This window comes from Oncorhynchus tshawytscha, linkage group LG12 (assembly GCF_018296145.1).
Source record: "Oncorhynchus tshawytscha isolate Ot180627B linkage group LG12, Otsh_v2.0, whole genome shotgun sequence".
NCBI lineage: Eukaryota > Metazoa > Chordata > Actinopteri > Salmoniformes > Salmonidae > Oncorhynchus > Oncorhynchus tshawytscha.
In genome coordinates, this window is record NC_056440.1 from 38,176,886 (window position 1) to 38,203,496 (window position 26,611).

General features: G+C 43.0%; 1 long non-coding RNA gene across 1 annotated transcript; it reads right to left on the reverse strand.

Moving 5' to 3' along the window:
• On the reverse strand, positions 1 to 26,089 carry LOC112263147. Its single transcript, XR_002955454.1, has 3 exons — positions 25,788 to 26,089; positions 10,209 to 10,395; positions 1 to 209 (listed from the first exon to the last, which is right to left on the reverse strand). It is a non-coding gene; the product is annotated as an uncharacterized LOC112263147 (long non-coding RNA).
• Between the last annotated feature and the right edge of the window lie 522 nt (positions 26,090 to 26,611).

Sequence of the window (26,611 nt, forward strand, 5' to 3'; positions counted from 1 at the left end):
CTCTCTCTTTCTCTCCCTCTCCCTGTCCCTCTCTCTCATTCTGTCTCCCTCCATCCATGTCCCTCTACCATCCGTTGTGCCCATTTGAGAGCAGGTCCTTTGATTAGATCATTAAGGCCTGGCCTCATTGTTCAGGGAGAATCCAGTGATAGTTCTTCGGTCTCCTCTGATAGGTCCTGTTCTGTATAACAGCAGCTCATTAAGACAGCCTGGGGAAGGAGAGGAAAAGAGAGTGAGAATGAGGCCTGAAGGAAGAGTGCTTTAAAAATACATTCATCTTTATTATTGAATAGGGGCCCAATGCCCATCTATGTGCCGAGTTTTCTCCTCCATTGTAGCTGTGGCCGTAGAGGAGGCTGCAGGCGTTGTGTCACCTGGCATGTCTCATCACCATTCACGATTATGTGAGCTGAGGGATTTTTAACGAATACCAGTAGTAATTTGCATGACTCAAAACATAATTCAATGGGGCTCTTGTCCCTAAAAGACCCCATTCTCATCTTCAGTTTTTTATTTATTTAGCGGGATGAGAACCATTAGTGATGCCTGACTGTGGTGAATCCATTAGTCATCTCTGGATATAGTTCGACAGCTCCTCTCATCATCATCAGAAAAGCCTTAACTAATTATTGTCTAGTATGCAGACTCAGCTTAAGGGTACCTGGGCCTACCCCTATAAGGAATGGGTTGTCTAGGTATCACCCACATAAACTGCAACAGCACTCGATGACTAGCCTCTAAATTACATTTTGATTGAAAATGACCTTAGGCCAATGTTACACACTGAGGGAAGACACAGGAACAAATGAGGGGTAAAACTGCATTTATCAGTAGATAAACAATACAAATATACTTTGGACTTCATATGGTAGGTATAACAACACTTGGCAGATAAATAGAGAATCAGTAAACTACTTATAGAGTTATGGGCCCTCTGTGCACTTTACGACTGTAAAACCCACAGCCACTGTTCTCTGGGAGTCTATGATATACTGTGTATAGAGGAGATAGAGCCCCACAGGAGTTGTATAGTAGCTACTAGCTAATGTACCACTGGGCTGTTATATTGTTCCATTCTTCTCAGCATAACATCCTGCTGCTGAGTGTACCATTAGTACACAGGGTCAATCTGAATACAGCACGGCCATGCATGGCCAGGGATTTGATCATCAATTAGAGTAGTACTGTGTGGATGTATGGATTTCCTAGAGGATCAAATCAAAATCAAATCAAATGTTATTGGTCAATGACACACAGCAGTAGCAGATGTTATCTAGCTAAATGCATGTGTTCCTAGCTCTAACAGTTCAGGAATATTTAACAATACACACAAATCTAAAAGTAAAATAATGGAATTAAGAAATATAAATATTTGGACGAGCAATGTTGGAGACGGAGTATATACAGTACCAGTCAAAAGTTTGGATACACCTGCTCATTCAAGGGTTTTTCTTTATTTTTACTATTTTCTAAGACTAAGACATCAACACTTTGAAATAACACATATGGAATCATGTAGTAACCAAAAAAAGTGTGAAACAAATCCAAATATATTTTATATTTTATATTCTTCAAAGTATCCATTCTTTGCTTTGATGACAGCTTTGCACACTCTTGGTATTCTCTCAACCAGCTTCACCTGGAATGCTTTTCCAACAGTCTTGAAGAAGTTCCCACATATGCTGAGCACTTGTTGGCTGCTTTACCTTCACTCTGCGGTTCGACTCATCCCAAACCATCTCAATTGGGTTGAGGTTGAGGAGATTGTGGAGGCCAGGTCATCTGATGCAGCACTCCATCACTCTTGGTCAAATAGCCCTTACACAGCCTGGAGGTGTGTTGGGTCATTTTCCTGTTGAAAGCAAATGATAGTCCCACTAAGTGCAAACCAGATGGGATGGCGTATCGCTACAGAATGCTGTGGTAGCCATGCTGGTTAAGTGTGGCTTGAATTCTAAATAAATCACTGACAGTGTCACCAGCAAAGCACCCCCACACCATCACACCTCCTCCTCCATGCTTCACGGTGGGAACTACACATGCGGAGATCATCCATTCATCTACTCTGCGTCTCAGAAAGACATGGCGATTGGAACCAAAAATCTGAAATTTGGACTCAGACCAAAGGACAGATTTCCACCGGTCTAATGTCCATTGCTTGTGTTTCTTGGCCCAAGCAAGTCTCTTTTTCTTTTAGTAGTTGTTTCTTTGCAGCAATTTGACAATGAAGTCCTGATTCACGCAGTGTCATCTGAACAGTTGATGTTGAGATGTGTCTGTTACTTGAAATCTTTGAATACTTTTTTGGGGTTGTAATTTCTGAGGCTGGTAACTCTAATGAACTTATCCTCTGCAGCAGATGTAACTCTGGGTCTTTCTTTCCTGTGGCGGTCCTATTGAGAGCCAATTTTATCATAGAGCTTGATGGTTTTTGCGACTGCACTTGAAAGAAATTACCTTCATGTCTTAAAGTAGTGATGGACTGTCATTTCTCTTTGCTTATTTGAGCTCTTCTTGCCATAATATGGACTTGGTCTTTTACCAAATAGGGCTATCTTCTGTATACCGCCCCTACCTTGTCACAACACAACTGCTTGGCTCAAACGCATTAAGAATGAAAGAAATTCCACACATGAACTTTTAACAAAGCACACAACTTTTAACAAGTGCTCCCCCTGCTGTCTCCTGAAGTCCACGATCAGTTCCTTCGTTTTTGTTGACTCTGAGGGAGAGGTTATTTTCCTAGCACCACTCCGCCAGTGCCCTCACCTCCTCCCTGTAGGCTGTTTCGGCATTTTTGGTAATCAGTCCTATCACTGATGTTGTCTGCAAACTTGATGATTGAGTTGGAGGCGTGTGTGGCCACGCTGTCATGCGTAAACAGGGAGTACGGGAGGGGGCTGAGCATAAACCCTTGTGGGGTCCCTGTGTTGAGGATCAGCGTAGTGGAGGTGGTGTTGCCCACCTTCACCACTTGGGGAGGCCTGTCAGGAAGTCCAGGACCCAGTTGCACACGGTGGGATTCAGACCCAGGCCCCCAAGTTTAATGAGGAGCTTGGAGGGTACTATGGTGGCTGAACAGTAGTTAATGAACAACATTCCTACATGGGTATTCCAGATTCCTAGAGGATTTCTATGGATACCCTAGAACAGTTTCAAAGCACGCCATGCTTTAAAATAACACTCCGCTCAGCATTGGAAAATATTAATACGGAAGATTTCTAATTTGTGTTGGCTACTACGGTGATCTCTTTGATGCATGAAATGTAATTTGGGTGGGTGAAGTGTGACCTGTGTTTCTCCACAGGTCTGTGCCCAGAATGTTGAGCTTCGCTGTGCTGATGTCTGTCTCTTTGCTTCCTGAGTGACACAAGCTGCTGTCAGTCAAGGACACACAGCGCTGCAGGGTTGAGGTGGGATCTGATGGGAACTACAATAGCAGCTCTAGGTACTTGAGGCATCACCACCTAGACACAGATAGCTGTTGGAGTTATGTCTGTGTTTCAGGTGAGATCTGTGGTTTGTGAATGTCAGGTCTCGGTATTTGGCTTATCACATTCACATGATGGAGCGGCTGTCTTCTGTATCACACAACAACTCTAATTTCCCTACAAAAACAAATTACAAAAATATTTCCTTGTCAAATTCTCAGAACAAAATATCTTGAGTAGATGGTAAGTTGAAATCTCTCTCACATCCACTTGCGTACACTCTCTCTAACTCTCTCCCTCCTTCCCCTACTCTCCCTCTGTCTTCCCCTCTCCCACTCTCTCGCTCTTCATCTCTGTCCCTTCCATGCAGCACTCATATAAAAGGTTGACCCCTGGGGCCGGTCAAGGGGACATGGCTTTGTGTGTTATTCAAGCCTGCATGTGATGTGTGTATGTGTGTGTGTCTATGCATGTGTGAGAAAGAGAAGAGAGGGGCGAAGAGAGAGAGGGAAAGTGTGTGACAGTCTCTGTGTGTGATCGAGAACAAGAAAGAATGAGAGAGGGATAGAGTGGAAGAGAGAGAAAGGGACACTGAGAGAGAAAGGGACAGAGAGAGACTGCCTTCCATTCTAGCGTTTTAATAAAGAGGCAAATTCAATTAAGATGCAGCTGCCTCAGATCTTCACACACTAAATAATGCTGTTTGCAGACATTGACGTTGAGTTGTTTTCTTTAGAAATAGTTGTTGATTCTGGGTCATTGATGCTGGGTTATTGAAATATGACCCAGTGGGTCAGATCAGAAGGCTGGAGGCATGGCTTAGCATGGGTGTGGCTTTCAGATAGTTATTTTTGGCCACCTGTGAGAGTAAATATAATTCCGGTTCATCTGTTTTGTTGTAATATCACATGCTAAGGTTAAACACTTAAAATTGTGAAGCTTTAGTGAAGTGTACACAAGTGTATGAGTTCATTAAGAGCCTATGCCAATCCCAATGTTGGGATGGTACCACTTTGTTACAAATTGTTAATAATAATAATATTAATAGGATATTAGAATATGTAATGTGCAGACATTTTTACATTTGCATTGTACAAACTTAACATGATGAAGAGGAATGATGTCTACTCTCATGGGTGGCCAAAAATAACTACCAGAAAGCCACAACCCCAATAAACCCTGTCTCCTGAAAATAATCTAGGGATTACATTAAAAATGACCCAGCTGCAGGGTCAACCCAGCATGAAAGTGAAAACAAACCTAACTGATGGTTAAATTAAGGCATGTTTTGGTAATCCCAAAAACCAAATATGTTGCATTATTCATGCAACCCAAAATAACCCAGTGTGTGTTCTGTCCAATATTTGCCCAGCCCTGGGTAATAATCAAAATTGCAAATCCATCCTTTTATAGATGTCACCCCTTGATCATTCTCCAGAGCTGCTTCCAATATCCTGCTCTTTATGAGAGAGAGAGTTTGTGTGTGTGCACACCTGTTTGTGTGTGTGTGTGTGCGGGGGGGTACGTGTTTGTCTGTGTCTGTGTCTGTGTCTCTGTGTCGGTATGTGTCTGTGTTTTTGTAGATGACTGTCTCCATCCTGATTACCAGTCGTCTCCGGTCTTCCTGAACGCTGGGTCTGCTCTGATTGTATTGATTCTCTGCTGTTGTATTGACTAATGACGGATGAGAGGCTGAGAAATGAGCTGCAGCTCTCCTTGTATGAGCTAATTGGTATGTAACTCCCTTGTCATGGCTTCTCAAGGAAAGTCTCTGTGTGTGTGTGTGTGGTGTGTGGTGTGTGGTGTGTGTGTGTGTGGTGTGTGTGTGTGTGGTGTGTGGTGTGTGGTGTGTGGTGTGTGGTGTGTGGTGTGTGTGTGTGTGTGTGTGTTGACAGGTGGGTGGTTGGACCACTGTCATTGCTGTGTGTTCAACAGTTGCAGCCCTGAATTCATTCAGGTGACCGATGGTCTCATTGGCTTCACTGTGCTGCCAAGCCACAACAATGCTGGATAGACTAAATCCTGATTGACTCAGTATTTGACACTCAGCTTTAGATAGCTGCATTGCTACACTGTATCAGCCAATGCTAGATTGGAAAGTCTATTTTTGGAGCTGGGAGCAATTTTCTGTCAAACTGCTTGACACCATTCTAACTGGGAGTGGCACAAACCCTGTTAGCTACCTGCTCTTTAACTACAGTTACAGACAGATGTCCAACATCTATTTAGTTACCAAATAACCATATTACCATAACATTACCAGCAAGTTACAGGAAAGGTGCTTTTCGGTATCTGATACCAAGTGTGCATTTAAAATGATAATATGTATGATTTTCCTAGCGTGTCCCTCCATGAATAGTAATGCTCAAATCGCTGAGAGCCTGCGACACATTTTGTTCAAACTGGAATTAAAGAGTGGGTGGCAGAACATCACTGGAGACCTAAATTACATTCCACCAGCGTTTTCCTCTCCCTCCCTGTCTCTCCCCCTCTCTCTTGCTCTATCGCTCTCTGCCACCTCCTCATATTGGCACTTGTTCAGCAGCAGATCCTCCTCTACCTCAGGTCTATTTATAGAACTTCATTTGTCTGTGTCGTGTGGCATGTTTGCTTTGTTTGTTGGGTTTGCGACTTTGCACTGTGTTTGCAGTGTGTGTGTCTGTGTGTGTGTGTGTGTGTGTGTGTGTGTGTGTGTGTGTGTGTGTGTGTGTTTGCAGTGTGAGTGGTGGCTCTGATAGCACTGAGAGGGGATGGTATTGCCAGGATTGTGTTATAAAGGGCACTGATAACAGTCCAATCACACAGCTGCCAGGGACATCCCAGCTGACAACAAACATTCCCACAACTTTAGAGAACGTTCCCTTAAACCTGTTTGGGCTGCAATCCCGTTAACGGGATGATATGACAACAGCCAGTGAAAGTGGCCATATTCAAAACAACAGAAATCTCATAATTAAAATTCCTCAAACATACATGTATCTTATACCGTTTTAAAGGTAGTCTTGTTGTTAATCCCACCACAGTGTCCGATTTCAAATAGGCTTTACAGCGAAAGCACCACAAACAATTATGTTAGGTCACCACCAAACCACAATACAAACAGCCATTTTCCAAGCCAAAGAGAGGAGTCACAAAAAGCACAAATAGAGATAAAATGAATCACTAACCCTTGATGATCTTCATCAGATGGCACTCATAGGACTTCATGTTACACAATACATGTATGTTTTGTTAGATATACCTGTCCTTAATGCAACCACTGTGTCAGATTTCAAAAAAACTTTACGGAAAAAGCAAACCATGCAATAATCTGAGACGGCACTCAATCAAGTCAAACAATCGAGTCAAATTAGCCACCATGTTGTAGTCAACATAAACCATAAATTACATGCTAAATATTCCCTTACCTTTGATGATCTTCATCAGAATGCACTCCCAGGAATCCCAGGTCCACAATAAATGCTTGATTTGTTCGATAATGTCCGTTATTTATGTCCAATTAGCTCATTTTGTTAGCACGTTTCGTACACCTATTCAAACACTGGAGCTGGTCGACCATTTTTTCGGACAAAATCTTCAAAAAGTTATATTACAAGTCGAAGAAACATTTCAAACTAAGTACAGAATCAATCATTAGGATGTTTTTATCATATCATCATCATAAATCTTCAATAAAGTTCCAACCGGATAATTCCTTTGTGTCTTGAGGAGGAAGATATGTGGCAGGAAGATATCATGGGGTATGCACGTGATCTGGAACTGACTCATTCCCCTCTCATTCAGTCCCACAACACAGTAGAAGCCTCATTCAAATTTCTATAGACGGTTGACATCTAGTGGAAGCCCTCGGAAATGAATCTTCATTCATATCTCAAGGGGATTTCAATAGGGAATGGGTTGACTATATACCAACCTCAGATTTCTCACTTCCTGTTTGGATTTGTTCTCAGGTTTTAGCCTGCCATATGAGTTCTGTTATACTCACAGACATCATTCAAACAGTTTTAGAAACTTCAGAGTGTTTTCTATCCAAAACTATTAATAATATGCATATATTAGCAACCGAGACTGAGGAATAGGCCGTTTACTCTGGGAACCTCTGGGCACCTTTCATCCAAGCTACTCAATAGTGCCCCTGCATCCATAAGAAGTTAAGTCTCATTAGGTCATTAGCTAACGTTTTCATATAATTGTTCCTGTGAAATGCAAGGAATGTTTCCAAGAGACTATTCCCTTAATGTGAAATAGAACACATTAAATGAGAATGTGTATCTGAGTTATCGGCGTTCAAGCAGGCAGAATGGCCAGTATGACATAGCTCTATGACAAAGTCACTTTCACTACACTGGAAGTTAATAGGAATATGACTTTTAGGTCACTAAAAAGTTTGTAATACATATCAGATTTCAATTCTGGCCAATGTCATATCTCAGGAGGAGGTCTTCTCTCGAAAGAGCCATTGATCATATTTTTTTATAGATATTCCTACCTTGAGAAATGTGTAATTTAACGGAGGGTCTAGCACATTTTTCCTATTTGTCATCCTCTTTAGTCCAGGGTGCTTTGCATGGTGCCGTTGCCAATCACGTTAGCCAATCACGTTAGCCAATCACGTTCGCCGTCGTCCAAACACGTTCATGTTTTCATGCTGCGATCGCAATGCTAATCATCATGCAATCCCTTCTCAAAGTCAGTGTATATGTAGAGAAACGTGCCTATTTTTCTCAAAGGTACGTAATGTCACGATTCCAAAGCTACATGATACTACAGATAGCGAGTTCGTTATCTCACATCTCGGAAAAGATTTGTAATGTTGTACTTCTTGTTGACGAAATCCATGCTAATGTTGGGTTTTTGAGCTAGCACCCAATACACTCCCATTCACTCCTTCAAGGAGAGCCCTGCTTGTCCAAGAATCGCCCAGAATGCACCGCACGGCCCATTGACGTAGCATGGGCAATGTTTCCCGTCTCTTCAAAAGTATATATGCTGTTGCGAACGTAAGAATCGATCTGCAGGTTGAACATGGTGAGATTGTAGACTCCTAAATTGATAGTGCAGTTTGTTTAGATGATTTTACATCTAACTAGCTACGTTGCATGCTGATATTGTCTTTGGTATTATTGTGTGTAGCTACATTTGCTAGCCTGCCAGCCCATAGCGAGAGCATAGCCTTGTGGATTTTGTAGTCGACTTGCGCTACAACAGATTTCCACAACGATTTTCCATGTTACTACCAACCTTTTTATAATGCCAACATTAAACATTTGTTCACAAAAAAATATTGTTCTCACATATTAGTGTTATTTAACACTGTAAATTAAAGTAATTAGTGGTTAAATGGCACGTTAAATGAGAATGTTAAATGAGAACGTTACAAGAACATTCATGTGTCCAGTTTTCTGAGGTTTAGGAGAATAATCCCATCAATGTCCCACCAAACATACACAGAACATGGTTGCCATGTTCTCAGAATGTAAGATAGTAGTGTTCGAGACACGTTTCATGGGTTGGTTGCAAGACCATTCGTGTGTCCAGTTTTCTTAGGGTTAGGAAAGTATTCCAAGGACATTTATTTACATGTCCAAAGGAAAGTTCATTGCACATCGAGGCCCTGATTGATCAACCACTGATCCATTCATAGCTCTTTCTCTGTTGGCAAGTCAGGAATATTCACACAGAACTTTTACCTTACAGTGTTTTCATTCAGCTTACATATTTGACCTACATGATTTCAATAATTATTATTCAACTTATCCTCACCTGGGATTTGAACTCACAACCTCTTAGTTCAAGATACTCACCTTCCTGCTACGCCACCATCTCAGTGTCAGGTATTAGTTCATCTGACTATTATCATTGATGTGACTGACTTATTTCAGCAATTGAACGGCTTTCTGTATAGTTGTCTAATGTTGGTGTGGCATATTAACTTGTTGTTATGATACACCTGAATCACTATGATCAATCAAGTGTTTTCTTGAGTGTACATTTAACAGAGCTGAGATTTACTTCAAAATGCATTCACTCTAGTGCTTACACCTATCAAGGTGTTTCAGGTCTACACAAGTGCCTAGGGATGAGGGTGTACAGTTTCTTCTGGACAGGGCCTAACTATACTGGCCCAATAAGCACATGCCCTAGAGATATCCCTTATTGGGACAGTGATTGGGGTGTATGTCATTGGTACTGGTGGCCTGGGTTTGAGACCTGCTAGGGAGTCACCCTACTCTCACTATCAACTTTCAAGTAAGACCCAAATGCAGACTGTGTTGAAGTAACAATGTATATTACAGCTACAGGAGCATGCAAATGAGAGGTGAAGGCAGGCAGGAGTTAATCCAGAGTAGTGGCAAAGGCACAGGACGGCAGGCAGGGTCAGGGTCAGGCAGAGTGGTCAGGCAGGCGTGCTCAGAGTCAGGACAGGCAAAGGTCAAAACCAGGAGAGTGAGAAAAAGAGAGACTGGGGGAAATCAGGAGCTGAAAAAAATGCTAGTTGACTTGACAAGCAAGACGAACTGGCAACAGTCAAACAGAGAACACAGGTATAAGTACCATGGGGATAATGAGGAAGATGGGCGACACCTGGAGGAGGGTGAGGACAAGCACAAGTAGAGGTGAAACCGATCAGGGCGTGACACTCACATTCTTATCAATATATGTTGGGCGACACCTGGAGGAGGCTGAAGACAAGCGCATGGACAGGTGAAACAGATCAGGGCATGACAGTACACCCCCCTCTAGGGACACCACCTGCCGTCCTACCTTGACGCATACCTGGTTGAGCAGGGTGTCGGCGTTGGAATTCAGAGATGAGGCCTGGGTCCAGGATGTCCCTAGCGGAGACCCAGCACCTTTCCTCCAGGCCATAACCCTCCCAGTCAACCAGGTACTGGAATCCCCTGCCCCGAGGTCGAACCTTCAGACTGGTTGGCTGTCGATGAGATGGGGGAGAGGGGTGGGCCTGGAAAAGGAGACAGAGGGCTGTGAGACATGGGTTTACATCTAGACACATGACAAGTAGGAAGTATATGGAGGGTACGGGGCAATAGAGGACAAACAGCAGAGGGGCTAATGATGTTGGTGCAGGGGGAAAAGATCTCGGCTTCCAGGGGTGTAGTCATGGGGCTATAGCGGCGTGCCAGCGCACCCGGCTTAACATCCTTGGGTACTGGTCTGTGTTGCGGAAGCGAAGTGGCCCGGGCCTTACTGAACCCCTCCCGGAGGTCCTGCTACTCTGCAAGAATGGCTGAGAGGTTCGAGGCAATTTCAAGCTCCCGGGAAGACGTCCCGGGGCAGGCAGAGCTGATTTCAGGCAATGAGCATGGCAGAACGGACTCCAGCCCATGATGGCACCAGTAGACCAGACAATCAAGGGATTGTGTCGCTGGAGCCAAGAGAATCGCAATACCAAGACTCAATTAGCAGGAAATGGAGCGTCTCACTGTTGATGGGGGTGGTATGGTGGGTGACCCGGCCTATAGAGTACCCGTCCAGTGCTCTAACATTCATGGGAATGGAGAGGGGTTGAGTAGGGATGCCCAGCTCAGACGTCAGAGTAATGTCCATAAGACTAATTTCGTCCCCCGAGTCGATGAGTATATGGAAAGACTTGGACTGCTCGCTCCACCACAGGGTGGCATGGAGAGGGGGTAGGGGGAGAAGCTAAATTGTACTTAAGACCCAACAGAGTACTCATTCCTACCAATGAGCTAGGTCTCTTGAAGGGACAGGTAGACACAAAATGAATGGCAGTGCCGAAATACAAACACCTCTGGGTGTTAAGTCTGTGTACGCGTTCGGCTGGAGACAGCCTTACCCTGCCAAACAGCATTGGCTAGGGAAGCTGCAAATTGGCAGTCTTCAGAGGCTCATGGAGGAACTCAGGTATGCTCGGATCCTCTCAGGGACTTCCAGAGTTTATCAGATGCAAGGTGGAATCCTTGAGTGAGCATTTGGGATCGCAATCAGACCTCTTTTACCTCCTAGGTTCCCGTAGCCAACCATCAATCTGGATGGTTAAAGCGATGAGTTAGTAGAGATCTGTCGGTAGTTCCGGGATGCAAGCTTATCCTTTACTTCATCCGATAATCCGTGCAGGAACATGTCAAACAGCGCTTCCGGGTTCCAGGCACCCTCCGCTGCTTGCATGCGGAAATCTGCCGAATAGTCTGCCACACTGAGCGAGTCCTGCCAAAGCTGGAGTAACTTCCGGGCAGCGTCTCTCCCGGACACCGGAGCCTCTAAAATGTTTCTCACTTCCGTCACGAATACCTCCAGACTGAGGCAGATGGCGGATTGGTGCTACCACACCGCCGTGGCCAAGGCGAGTGCCCTCCTGGACATCAGCGTAATAATGTACGCCATCTTCGAGGGGAACTAAGAAGGCTGCTCTCCTTTCTGGGAGAGAAAGGACTGGCAGGTTCTGGAATCTCCATCGTAGCGCTCCCGGGTAAGGTAAGTGGGGTTCCGTGGAAACCGGGGTGACGGCGCTGCTACCAGCCGGGTTGCTGAGGGCCTGGGAAGTTACCGTCGTGGCAGGCTACTTGGTAGGCAATCCACGGAATTGCTCCCGCAATGCGTCCAATGCTAGGTTGTGATGTTCGGCCATGTCCTGGAACCCTTCCATTGGACCGAAAAGCAACTCCTTGTGTCTACTAATGATGGATCTTTGGGAGGAGATGGCGTAGCGGAGCTGGTCCAAGTCTGCTGGGTCAGCAATGGCCAGTTTGTACTATCACGTTTCAGGTAAGATCAAAATGCAGACTGTGTTGAAGTAACAATGTTTATTACAGCAACAGGGTCAGGCAAACGACAGGTCAAGGCAGGCAGGGGTCAATAATCCAGAGTAGTGGCAAAGGCACAGGACAGCAGGCAGGCTTAGTGTCAGGTCAGGCAGTGGTCGGTAATCCAGAGTAGGGTCAAAGGCACAGGACGGCAGGCAGGCTCATGGTCAGCGTCAGGCAGAATGGTCAGGCAGGCAGGCTCAGAGTCAGGACAGGCAAAGGTCAAAATCAGCAGAGCGAGAAAAAGAGAGACTGGGGAAAAGCAGGAGCTGAGAAAAAACGCTAGTTGTATTGACAAACAAGATGAACTGGCAACAGACAAACAGAGAACACAGGTATAAGTACCCAGGGGATAATGGGCAAGATGAGCGACACCTGGAGGAGGGTGGAGACAAGCACAAGGAGAGTTGAAACAGGGCGTGACATTCACATTCTTAGCAATATATGTTAATATCATTATTTCAATTCTGAATAGGATTTTTCAGACATTTTGATTGTTTATATGGCAATGTCGTTAGAACACTTAGAAATATTATTTATGCGTGTCTGTTTATTATCATAATGTGTATAGATTTCTCCTCTTTCACGCATTCTGGAACTTTCTGCCTACCAGAAAGTGCCTTTTAGCATGACATCCAGATGCTTTTTGAGGGTTGGTGTGGCATTTCTACAAGGAAAAGGTTAAGTGGGGTAACAACACAGCTGCAGTCTTCGATTTTTAGCTTTACGATAGCCTATTGGAAACGGGTTCGCCAACAGCATGAACTCTGTTATCATGAGACAAGGCTTTAAAAGATATACAGTACCAGTCAAAAGTTTGGACACACCTACTCATTCAAAGGTTTTTCTTTATTTTTACTATTTTCTACAATGTAGAATAATAGTGAAGACATCAACACTATAAAATAACACACGTAGTAACACGTAGTAACCAAAAATGTTTTAAATAATTACAAATATTTTTTAGATTTTAGATTCTTCAAAGTAGCCACCTTGATGACAGCTTTGCACACTCTTGGCATTCTCTCAACCAGCTTCATGAGGTAGTCACCTGGAATGCATTTCAATTAACAAGTGTGTCTGTTCCCCAGCTTTTCAAAGTGGATAATGCTAGTGTCATACAGGTTAATTACAGAATGGTGAGGTTTTACATCCATGTTCCCTCACAATCTTTAAATAACATATCCACATATACTCTTTTAAATCCTAAAGGCAGACAATTAACTGTAACTCTGTAACTTGGCAACAGGTTCCGCTTAGATGCCCACACACAATGTAAACAACCAAAAAGGAAACACACGCCACCACATGCACACACGCACGCAAACACGCATGCTCACACACACACACACACACACACACACACACACACACTAGCACCAGCCCAAATTACTGTTTTTCATACCCGGATCAGCAATAGGACTGATATGATACCCATCATGAAGCAGAATGAGATTTATCCCCACAATAGCTGATGTTGTAGTTCAGGGAGCTCTCTGTCACAAAAAGGCTGCTGTGTAGCACCCAGGAGAGAGATAAACAGTACGTAAATCCCTTTGCCACCTAGTGGGTCTATTAAATCGCTCCACTAAACAATTAAATATTTACCTAATCAAAAAACTGTATAGATACAGCATTTGAGTGCGGTACACATGTAGGATCTTAATTTGATCCCTCTTTTGTTGCTGAGAATTGCGCTGCAGGAAATGCAGATGAGATTTATGATTTACACAAATTCACTGAAAACACACTAATAGACAGTTATATTAACTTTATAGCCTAACCACGACTAAGCAACATTACTGTATGGACTAAACGTTCAAATCCTGTTGCTGCAGGATCATTTTGCTGTGAAAGTGTAGGTGGTCCTGTGTAGCTCGGTTGGTAGAGCATGGTGCTTGCGATGCCAGGGTTTGGTGTTTGAGTCCTATGGGGAAGCAAAAATGTATGCACTCACTCAATACTGTAAGTTGCTTAGGGTAATAGTGTCTGCTAAATGACTAAAAGATTATAATAATTAAGATCTGACACTCAATTTTTTGGTGTGGCTGCTCAGACACCCAGCTAACAATTCTAGGTAGAGCAAAGGTTTTTGTAATGTTACCCTAATGTTTGAGTGTCTAGTTTTCCATTAGTTGGGAGAACATTCTGTCTATGTTAGCACAAACCTTCTGAGAACCTTTTTAGCATGTTTTTGTGTTGAAGTTAGAACAATCCCTAATGTCAAACAGAATTTATATAAAACATGCTTAGAATGTTCTCAGAATATACGATATTAATGTTCTAGACACATTTCATGACAATGTTGCAAGAACATTAATGTGTCCAGTTTTCTGAGGGTTAAGAGAATATTCCATCAACGTCCCACCGAAACATACACAGAACATGGTGGCCACGTTTTCAGAATGTAAGATATTAATGTTCTAGACAGGTTTTGCAACATTTGAATTGAACGTGTATGGAACATTCATATCTTGTGTTCTGAGAACATGGCCACCATATTCTGTGTACGTTTGGTGGGACGTTAATAGAATATTCTCCTAACCAACAGAAAACTGGACACGTGAATGTTCTCGCAATGTTCCCATGAAACGTGTCTAAAACAGTAATATCGAGTTCTGAGAACACGTTAACCACATTCTGGCTACGTTCTATTTGATATTAAGGGAATGGTCTCTTGGAAACATTCCGTGCACACCACAGTAACAGTTATTGTAGGCCTACAGTAGTTGTATCCGCATACCTAGAATTAGTGATGCTGTTTCTATGAGTGGATCTGCACAGTGCTCATCACAGTGACTAACAGTGTTTGCAGGACATCACACATCTTCATACATGTGAACTGCCATTTCTGCAATAAGATTGTGGTTTAGATTGCATTCAGACAAAAAGTAAGCTGCAACATAATCTGATGGTGGAGGAAGTGGGAGGGTGTACGTGTGTGCGTGTGTGCGTGTGTGCGTGTGTGTGTGTGTGTGTGTGTGTGTGTGTGTGTGTGTGTGTGTGTGTGTGTGTGTGTGTGTGTGTGTGTGTGTGTGTGTGTGTGTGTGTGTGTGTGTGTGTGTGTGTGTGTGTGTGTGTGTGTGTGTAAAGCCATTTGCTCTCCTCCGATGGTAAATTGGCTCTGCCATAGGATGATAAGGTCTTTAAATAACAGCACTCAGCATTACACAGACAGAGCGTCAACCTCCAAGGTTGCAGTCTGGACTTTCAGGAGGACATTAGTGTGTGCATGTGTGTGGCACTATATGGATTTTGTACCATCAGTGTGTGTGTGTGTCTGAATGATGCTATGTATCACAGCTAGAGAGGCAGGGACAGTAGGGAAAGGACTCCCCTAGTCCAGGAGAGAGAGAGAGATGGGGTGTAGTTAGTGGCTGCTCAATCTCTGCTATGGACTAGGGCAATAGCTTTTGAAAATCTATGAATGAAGGCTTGATAAAAGCATACCAATGATCAGTTTCAGCAACCCACACCCCACAATATCAATGTCCAGTTACTTAAATCGGCTTGAAAATGGCTGTCTAGCAATGATCAACAACCAACTTGACAGAGCTTGAAGAATTTTTAAAATAATAATGTGCAAATATTGTACAATCCAGGTGTGCAAAGCTCTTAGAGACTCACCCAGAAAGACTCACAGCTGTAATCACTACCAAAGGGGATTATAACATGTATTGACTCATGGGTGTGAATACTTATGTAAATTAGATATTTCTGTATTTCATTTTCAATAAATCCGCAAACTTTTCTAAAAACAGATTCCTTAAAATTACATTTCGCTTTAATCAGGGACTGATTTAGACCTGGGACACCAGCTGGGTGCAATTAATTATCAGGTAGAACAGAAATGCCAGCAGGCTCCAGACCTCGTAGGGTCAGAGTTTAATACCCCTGCTCTAGAACCTTCTCTTGTATGATGGTGTGTGTTACATGACTGGCAGCTTGTGTGTATGTGTATCCCCTGGGTTTCTAACCTGCTTTAGAGCTCTTTAGAACAGTTACATGAATAAGACATTTCACTGAGAGTAACCATGGGGTGTGTTAATTGTTTTGTTGTGACCAACAACACAGATGTGATTGAACACGCCCGTACCACACACACAAACAGACACACACACACCACGAGTAATGGACATGGGTTGAGAGTGGCTATCAACACATCAACTATTCTCTTTCTTTCTTTGTATCTATTGCTCTCTCTCTCTCTTTTCCCCATCTGTCCATCTCTCTAAATATCTATATTCCTCGGTCACACTCCCTCCATCACTCTCTCTGCCCATCTTCCTTCTCTTCCACCCCTCTCTCCTCTGTCCCTCCTATCTCTATATACAGTGCATATTTTATCTAAAATACTTTACAGAAGAGCTGCAGAATTCAGAGAAGTGTCAACGCTACTTCCTCTAATTGATTTTTGAGGAAAGGCTGCTTTCACGCTATTGGCCTGTTGTGCACACACATGTCCAGTGGTTACCAGGGAAACATGGTGCCAAACTTTAATTGGTAATTGGCAGGAACTCTTTATTGCAGACCATGTCTTGGTCACGGCAGCCATGGGGCTCTGTTACTCTCAGCAACAACTATGACCTTTAGAAATGTCTCTCTGTTCAGGCAATTTGTCCCTCTTGCAACATTATCACAGTATACACTGGTTTAGACCTAGATACACCTAGATTCACAGTGTACACCTAGATTTACCTCCGTCGATCAAGTTACATTTCTCTGACTTCTATGTCTTTAGAATGGAGGTGTCACCATAGAATTAGGAATTAGTGCCACTTTGTCTTTGACACTGTCCGTTTAGTTTTTTGGTGGTAGATAGCTTTAATATTGCAGATATTGTAGATTGTGGCTTCTATCAATGTAACTGTCTGCATCATTTCCAAACCTCCATATATATTTTTTGTAAATATATAAATGTTATTTTAAATATACACTACTTTTCTGTCAAGCTCGTCTGATGAAGAAGGAGTGGACCAAAGCTTAGCGTGGTATGTGTTCATGATGTTTATTTAAATCTGAACACTAGAACAAAAATAACAAAGCGAGAAACAAACAGTTCTGTAAGGTAACTAAAACTATACAGAAAACAACACCCACAAACCCAGGTGGGAAAAAGGCAACCTAAGTATGATTCTCAATCAGAGACAACGATAGACTGCTGCCTCTGATTGAGAACCACACCCGGCCAAACACAAAGAAATAGAAAACATAAAAATAAAGAAACTAGAATGCCCACCTAGTCACACCCTGGCCTAACCAAAATAGAGAATAAAAGCCTCTCTAAATCAAATCAAAAATCAAATCAAATTTTATTTGTCACATACACATGGTTAGCAGATGTTAATGCGAGTGTAGCGAAATGCTTGTGCTTCTAGTTCCGACAATGCAGTAATAACGAGCAAGTAATCTAACTAACAATTCCAAAAAAACTACTGTCTTATACACAGTGTAAGGGGATAAAGAATATGTACATAAGGATATATGAATGAGTGGTGGTACAGAGCAGCATAGGCAAGATACAGTAGATGATATCGAGTACAGTATATACATATGAGATAAGTATATAAACCAAGTGGCATAGTTAAAGTGGCTAGTGATACATGTATTACATAAGGATGCAGTCGATGATATAGAGTACAGTATCAACGTATGCATATGAGATGAACAATGTAGGGTAAGTAACATTATATAAGGTAGCATTGTTTAAAGTGGCTAGTGATATATTTACATAATTTCCCATCAATTCCCATGATTAAAGTGGCTGGAGTAGAGTCAGTGTCATTGACAGTGTGTTGGCAGTAGCCACTCAATGTTAGTGGTGGCTGTTTAACAGTCTGATGGCCTTGAGATAGAAGCTGTTTTTCAGTCTCTCGGTCCCAGCTTTGATGCACCTGTACTGACCTCGCCTTCTGGATGACAGCGGGGTGAACAGGCAGTGGCTCGGGTGGTTGATGTCCTTGATGATCTTTATGGCCTTCCTGTAGCATCGGGTGGTGTAGGTGTCCTGGAGGGCAGGTAGTTTGCCCCCGGTGATGCGTTGTGCAGACCTCACTACCCTCTGGAGAGCCTTACGGTTGAGGGCGGTGCAGTTGCCATACCAGGCGGTGATACAGCCCGCCAGGATGCTCTCGATTGTGCATCTGTAGAAGTTTGTGAGTGCTTTTTGGTGACAAGCCGAATTTCTTCAGCCTCCTGAGGTTGAAGAGGCGCTGCTGCGCCTTCCTCACGATGCTGTCTGTGTGAGTGGACCAATTCAGTTTGTCTGTGATGTGTATGCCGAGGAACTTAAAACTTGCTACCCTCTCCACTACTGTTCCATCGATGTGGATGGGGGGTGTTCCCTCTGCTGTTTCCTGAAGTCCACAATCATCTCCTTAGTTTTGTTGACGTTGAGTGTGAGGTTATTTTCCTGACACCACACTCCGAGGGCCCTCACCTCCTCCCTGTAGGCCGTCTCGTCGTTGTTGGTAATCAAGCCTACCACTGTTGTGTCGTCCGCAAACTTGATGATTGAGTTGGAGGCGTGCATGGCCACGCAGTCGTGGGTGAACAGGGAGTACAGGAGGGGCTCAGAACGCACCCTTGGGGGCCCCAGTGTTGAGGATCAGCGGGAGGAGATGTTGTTGCCTACCCTCACCACCTGGGGGCGGCCCGTCAGGAAGTCCAGTACCCAGTTGCACAGGGCGGGGCCGAGACCCAGGGTCTCGAGCTTGATGACGAGCTTGGAGGGTACTATGGTGTTGAATGCCGAGCTGTAGTCGATGAACAGCATTCTCACATAGGTATTCCTCTTGTCCAGATGGGTTAGGGCAGTGTGCAGTGTGGTTGAGATTGCATCGTCTGTGGACCTATTTGGGCGGTAAGCAAATTGGAGTGGGTCAAGGGTGTCAGGTAGGGTGGAGGTGATATGGTCCTTGACTAGTCTCTCAAAGCACTTCATGATGACGGATGTGAGTGCTACGGGCGGTAGTCGTTTTAGCTCAGTTACCTTAGCTTTCTTGGGAACAGGAACAATGGTGGCCCTCTTGAAGCATGTGGGAACAGCAGACTGGTATAGGGATTGGTTGAATATGTCCGTAAACACACCGGCCAGCTGGTCTGCGCATGCTCTGAGGGCGCGGCTGGGGATGCCGTCTGGGCCTGCAGCCTTGCGAGGTTAACACGTTTAAATGTCTTACTCACTTCGGCTGCAGTGAAGGAGAGACCGCATGATTCCGTTGCAGGCCGTGTCAGTGGCACTGTATTGTCCTCAAAGCGGGCAAAAAAGTTATTTAGTCTGCCTGGGAGCAAGACATCCTGGTCCGAGACTGGGCTGGGTTTCTTCCTGTAGTCCGTGATTGACTGTAGACCCTGCCACATACCTCTTGTGTCTGAGCCGTTGAATTGAGATTCTACTTTGTCTCTGTACTGGCGCTTAGCTTGTTTGATAGCCTTGCGGAGGGAATAGCTGCACTGTTTGTATTCAGTCATGTTACCAGACACCTTGCCCTGATTAAAAGCAGTGGTTCGTGCCTTCAGTTTCACACGAATGCTGCCATCAATCCACGGTTTCTGGTTAGGGAATGTTTTAATCGTTGCTATGGGAACGACATCTTCAACGCACGTTCTAATGAACTCGCACACCGTATCAGCGTATTCGTCAATGTTGTTGTCTGACGCAATACGAAACATCTCCCAGTCCACGTGATGGAAGCAGTCTTGGAGTGTGGAGTCAGCTTGGTCGGACCAGCGTTGGACAGACCTCAGCGTGGGAGCTTCTTGTTTTAGTTTCTGTCTGTAGGCAGGGATCAACAAAATGGAGTCGTGGTCAGCTTTTCCGAAGGGGGGCGGGGCAGGGCCTTATATGCGTCGCGGAAGTTAGAGTAACAATGATCCAGGGTCTTTCCACCCCTGGTTGCGCAATCAATATGCTGATAAAATTTAGGGAGTCTTGTTTTCAGATTAGCCTTGTTAAAATCCCCAGCTACAATGAATGCAGCCTCCGGATAAATCGTTTCAGTTTGCAGAGAGTTAAATAAAGTTCGTTCAGAGCCATCGATGTGTCTGCTTGGGGGGGATATATACGGCTGTGATTATAATCGAAGAGAATTCTCTTGGTAGATAATGCGGTCTACATTTGATTGTGAGGAATTCTAAATCAGGTGAACAGAAGGATTTGAGTTCCTGTATGTTTCCTTCATCACACCATGTCACGTTGGCCATAAGGCATACGCCCCCGCCCGTCTTCTTACCAGAGATGTTTGTTTCTGTCGGCGCGATGCGTGGAGAAACCCGCTGGCTGCACCGCTTCGGATTGCGTCTCTCCAGTGAGCCATGTTTCCGTGAAGCAGAGAACGTTACAGTCTCTGATGTCCCTCTGGAATGCTACCCTTGCTCGGATTTCATCAACCTTGTTGTCAAGAGACTGGACATTGGCAAGAAGAATGCTGGGGAGTGGTGCACGATGTGCCCGTCTCCGGAGTCTGACCAGAAGACCGCTTCGTTTCCCTCTTTTTCTGAGTCGTTTTTTTTTGGGTCGCTGCATGGAATCCACTCCGTTACACTGGTTGTAAGGCAGAACTCAGGATCCGCATCGCGAAAAACATATTCTTGGTCGTACTGATGGTGAGTTGACGCTGATCTTATATTCAGTAGTTCTTGTCGGCTGTATGTAAAGAAACCTAAGATGACCTGGGGTACTAGTGTAAGAAATAACACGTAAAAAAACCAAAAAACTGCATAGTTTCCTAGGAGCCTTGAAGCGAGGGGCGGCCATCTCTGTCGGCGCCGGAAGTGGTGGAAGTCACGCCCTATGGCCAGGGCGTGACATTTTCAAAAGTTTGGGATCACTTAGAAAGGTCCTTCTTTTTGAAAGACAAGCTAATTTATTATCCATTAAAATAGCATCAAATTGATCAAATACATTGTAGACATTGTTAATGTTGTAAATGACTATTGTAGCTGGAAAGCGTCAGATTTTTAATGGTTATCTACATAGGTGTACAGAGGCCCACTATCAACCATCACTCCTGTGTTCAATGGCACATTGTGTTAGCTAATCCAAGCCTTTTAAAGTGATAAACTTGGCATTAGCTAACACAACGTGCCATTGAGCCCTCTATACACCTACAACATTAACAATGTCTGCACAGTATTTCTAATCAATGTGATATTATTTATATGGACAAAGAATGTGCTTTTCTTTCAAAAACAGGACATTTCTAAGTGACCTCAAACTTTTGAACGATTGTAAGTCAAAACTGCAACTAGGCCACTCAGAAATATTCACTGTCTTCTTGGTAAGAAACTCAGTGTATATTTGGCCTTTTGTTTCAGGGTATTGTCCTGCTGAAAGGTGAATTTATCTTCCAGGGTCTGTTGGAAAGCAGTCTGAACCAGGTTTTCCTCTAGGATTTTGCCTGTGCTTAGCTCTATTCCTTTTCTTTTTGTCCCAAAAAACTCCCTTGCCGATGACAAGCATACCCATAACATGATGCAGCTACCACCATGCTTGAAAATATGAAGTGATGTATTGTGTTGGATCTGCCCAAAACATAACACTTTGGATTCAAGTTAATTTCTTTGCCACATTTTTTGCAGTTTTTTTCTTTAGTGCCTTAGTTGCAATCAGGATGCATGTTTTGGAATATTTGTATTCTTCTTCTTCTTTTCACTCTGTCATTTAGGTTGTTGATCCATCCTCAATTTTCTCCTATCAAAGCCGTTACCTGTTTTAAAGTGCTCAAAGGGCTATTCAACGTCTGCTTTAAAAATGTTAATTACCCATCTACCAATAGGTGCCCTTCTTTGCGGGGCATTGGAAAACCTCCCTGGTCTTTGTGGTTGAATCTGTTTGAAATTCTCAGCTCGACTGAGGGACAGAGGTTAAGTATGATAAACAACTTATTATGTGACTGGTTAAGCAAATTTTCAATCCTGAACTTATTAGCCTTTCCATAACAAAGGGATTGAATACTTATTGACTCAAGACATTTCAGCTTTTCATTTAAAATGAATTAGTAAAAATGTCTAAAAACATAATTCCACTTTGACAGTATGGGGTATTGTGTGTAGTAGGCCAGTGACACAAAATCATAAATTCAGGCTGTAACAGAACAACATTTTGAAAAGGTCAAGGGGTGTGATTACTTTCTGAAGCCACTGTATATTATGAATGCAGTTTTAACTGGAAATGAGGAAGTCTTCTTTGAGTCCTGTAGTGAGATAACTTACAGACTACTTTTTAGACATAAAAACACTGGGCAAACCTTGATTTTGGGTTGAACTACCTTTCTGAGTACACAAATAAATTGAATGCTGTATGTCTCAATTCAATTGGGCTCTTCGTTTAGTCTGGATACCTTTTCTATGGCCCTCAAGTGGTTGGTAGAGAATGGAAGGGGCTTCAGACTAGAGTTGGGCGGTATCCAGATTTTGATACTGTTTTAACATTTCTGCACCATACTGTGATACACGGTATTACCGAATGTGCAGACAACGGGTGTTATTTCTACCAAAAAATAAATAATAATAATATTATAAAAATAACAAATAATAATTGATGCACAAAACAACTTAGGCAACAGGGATCTTGATCAAGGAGGGGTTTGATTGTCTCTACTGTAACCCAGAAGCTTGATCTTGACATCAATCCGCAAGTTAGCGAACCAAATGCATAGCTGGAGCTAGATATAATTTATTTAGATGTCTTATAGTTATTGTTAAAGCTGCAACTTTTGGCCGACCGTACCAGAATTCACATAGAAATGTGAGTTATAGCTCTGTCATTCTCATTGAAAGCAAGTCTAAGAAGCAAAATATCTGTTCTATGTGCTCTTTTTTATACACCAGCTTCAAACAGCAGAAAATACAATATTTTTGGTTATTGAAAATATATTTTACGGAGGTTTAGATGGTACAATGATTCTCTACACCACAGGTACTCAACTCACCCTACGAGGTCCGGAGCCTGCTGGTTTTCGGTTCTACCTGAATATTAATTGCACACACATGGTGTACCAGGTCTAAATCAGTCCCTGATTAGAGTGGAACAATGAAAACATTCAGTGGATCTGGCTTCGAGGTCCAGATTGAGTTCGAGGGCTCTACACTACACTTGCTTGTTTTGTCACATAAACTGAAATTAGGCGAACTATTAGAATTTGAGAAACCAGTAATGAAAATCACATCGTCGGTATTGCGAAATACACCGGCATATGGTATAAACGGTATATCGCCCAAGCCTACCTCAGAACAGGATTATGTTAGAGCTTGTTGGTGTTGCATCGTACTGTACATGCATATGTGGTGTGGTTTTGGGGTGCATTGGCGTGTTACTGCAGGGGACTCTGACGTAGGTAGCGTTTGTGTGTGTGAGAGAGCAGGCCTCTGGGTGCCCGGCAGCAGCAGTGCCTGTGGACGGTGGGAACACAGGTGGGAGTGGGTTCCTGGTCAGGCTGGAGTCACAAGGAATAAGCCAGGATGATTAGGTAGAGCTTTGGGCAATTCACTGCATTTGTTATGGAGCTTAAGTTTTTATAGAGTCTGCACTGAGATGAGGACCCAGATCTGCATACTTCTCCTTCTCTCTCCTCTCTTTTTCTTTCTCTCCTTTCACTCCCTCTTTCTTCATGACTTTGTGTGTGAGAGGACCCTAATTGTCACTAGAAAACAAGGACAAAACATGGCTGGACCTCTGGCTCTGTGGGTGTGTGCGTGCGTGCGTGCGTGCATGTGTCCGTGTTGGAGGATGACGATGGTGTAAGAATAATTTTCCTCATTACTGGTTTGTAGCATTCATTGTGTTATTGACAATGGAAATCAAACATGTTTGATGTTAGAGAACACAATCTCTCTCTGTCTTTTACACACACACAGCCTTTCCCCTGATTAAATTCCTGTTTGTTTCTCTCTGGCTTTAATGAGAAACACACCTGTTTTCCACAGATGTTCTCCTTAACAAGCTGTCGACCTCCACTCTCAGATGGGCTGTATGGAGGGGATGACCGTCTGATGCTATAAATCAGACAAACTAAGAACCTATTTAGTATTTTATTATGATCCCCAATTAGCCACTGCCCTCCTGGGTTCCAAAGAGGAAACAAAGCACAACAAATAAAATACGTAACCCTACATAATATGGGGGGGGGTTATTGCTAGCTTGAGTTACCTGGGCTTGTAGAGAGTTCCATGTAGTCATGGCTCTATTTAATACTGTGTGTTTCCCAGCCTCTACTCTGGACCTGGGGACTGTGAAGAGACCTCTGGCTGCATGTCTTGTGAGGCACCGATGAGTATCTGAACTGTGTGCCAACTGCTTGAAGAGACAGTTCAGTACCTTTAACACATCAACACCTCGCACAAAGACCAATAGTGACGCAGTCAATATGTCCTCATTGACATGCATACCGCTGACATTCACCCTCAATGTACATCTAAGTGCAATACGTGCTGCTATGTTCTGGACCAACTGCAATTTTCCTATGTCCTTCTTTACCGCACATGATCACACAACTGGGCAGTAGTCCAGGTGAGATTAAAACTAGGGCCTGTGGGACCTGCGTGGTTGATTTAGATGTCAAGAAAGCAGAGCAATGCCTTATCGTGGACATAACTCTTATCGTTTTAGCAACCATTGAATCTATATGTTTTGACCATGACAGCTTGCTATCTAGGGTTACACCCAGCAGTTTAGTCTCCTCGACTTGCTCAATATCCACATTGTTCAGTAATAGATCTAGATGAGGTTTAGGTTGAGCCAGTGATTTTTCCCAAAAACAATGCTTTTAGTGCCGAGCATGTTGTGTCCTCCCTATAAGCATGCTGAAAGTTTGTTGTTAATTTGTTTTCTGTAAAATAACATTGTATTGGGTCAAACATGATTTCTTCCAAAAGTTTGCTAAGCACCGGTAACAGGCTGATCAATTGGTTGTTTGAACCATTAACACTAGAACCACTGTGTCTCAATGGACCCCCCTTCAAGCTAATGAGCGCTCATTCTGACTGCAACATTCTAACAGTGTAATTAATGTACTTCATATATGCTATCACAAAAATAATCAGTTGGTTGTGTTCATGAAGTCCTTGTGTAACATTAGAATACAATTTTTATTTTATTTCAAATAAGTCAATAGCATTTTAATAAGTTTAAGTTACTGTAGACTATATGTAAAAAATAGATTTTAAAAATACCAATATTCAAGTGTACAATCAATTTTATTAATGGAGTTCCTTTGTTACAGCTAAGAAACAGAAAGCATATGTGTTGGAACATGGTAACAGCTTATTTTTATAACGACAAGATAAATAAATACCCCAACCACTAAGATGCAAGGTCAAATAATGAAAACATCAGTAGCCTAAACATCATTATAATCGCCAAGTGGCCTTGATAAATAGTGAAACTCGGCACAAAAGCAATAATTAATATAAGTGTCAATATAACAGCAGTCAAAAATAGTCAATTATTGTCAGCTTGTGTGCATCTTCTTGAAATGGCATCAGTTGGGTTTCATTTAGCTGTTATTCCTTGTCTTAACAGTTGACACAATTTTTGTAACTTTCACTTGCTTGACACACTTTGACATACCTTTGTTTGGTTGTAGTGCGTAATAGTATCCGGTTTTCTTTTGCGCAGAAGGTGGGATCTCTCATCCCACTTTGTTCATGGTGCCAGCAAGACTTGTTTTTTTTTTGCAAGCAACTTGTTCGCCAATAAGTGAAGAAATTGTCAAAATTGTCCATGTTTGGTCATTTATTCCAATACATTTTAGAATGCCCAAAAATATGTCTATGAATCTAGCTACGTTTTATAGGCTCCTCATTACGAGACTAAGCCAATTTGCCAATGCTAAAATCAATGTTGTCTATATATATTCTTCATCATATATATTCTTCATCATATATTCTTCATCAAGCTAGCTTCATCATTTTATCTGACATGCCGAAAATGCAGTTTGACATGTGACTACAGTTTGCATTGAATTGTGGGTGACCAAAGTTCTTAACTGGCTCCCTAGAGCTAAATTCGAGGGCCACTTAAGATAGCAGTCAAACTACATCCGGTTTCGACGGGGATTCCCCTGAGGGAAAGTGGCTTGAGCAAGGGCTGAGGGAATAAAAATAACACACTGTACTCTCTCACTGTGTAGCCTACTCCAAGTTGACTGGAGTAGATTGATAAGACTGCTTTGATTATAGGGTACATAACATTTTAAGATTAGGCCTATAATTAGAATGGATCAATGCAATAGAATGGCCCGCCCTGTTCTTCATTCACAATCGGGGATTACATAATTATGCATCGTTCACTACCCCACGCTCACCAATTCACCCTATCACTTAATTTATTTAATCTGTTATTAGGCTATATGTGTGAAATTAGTTTTGGTATAGCTTAGTTTCAGTTTCGAG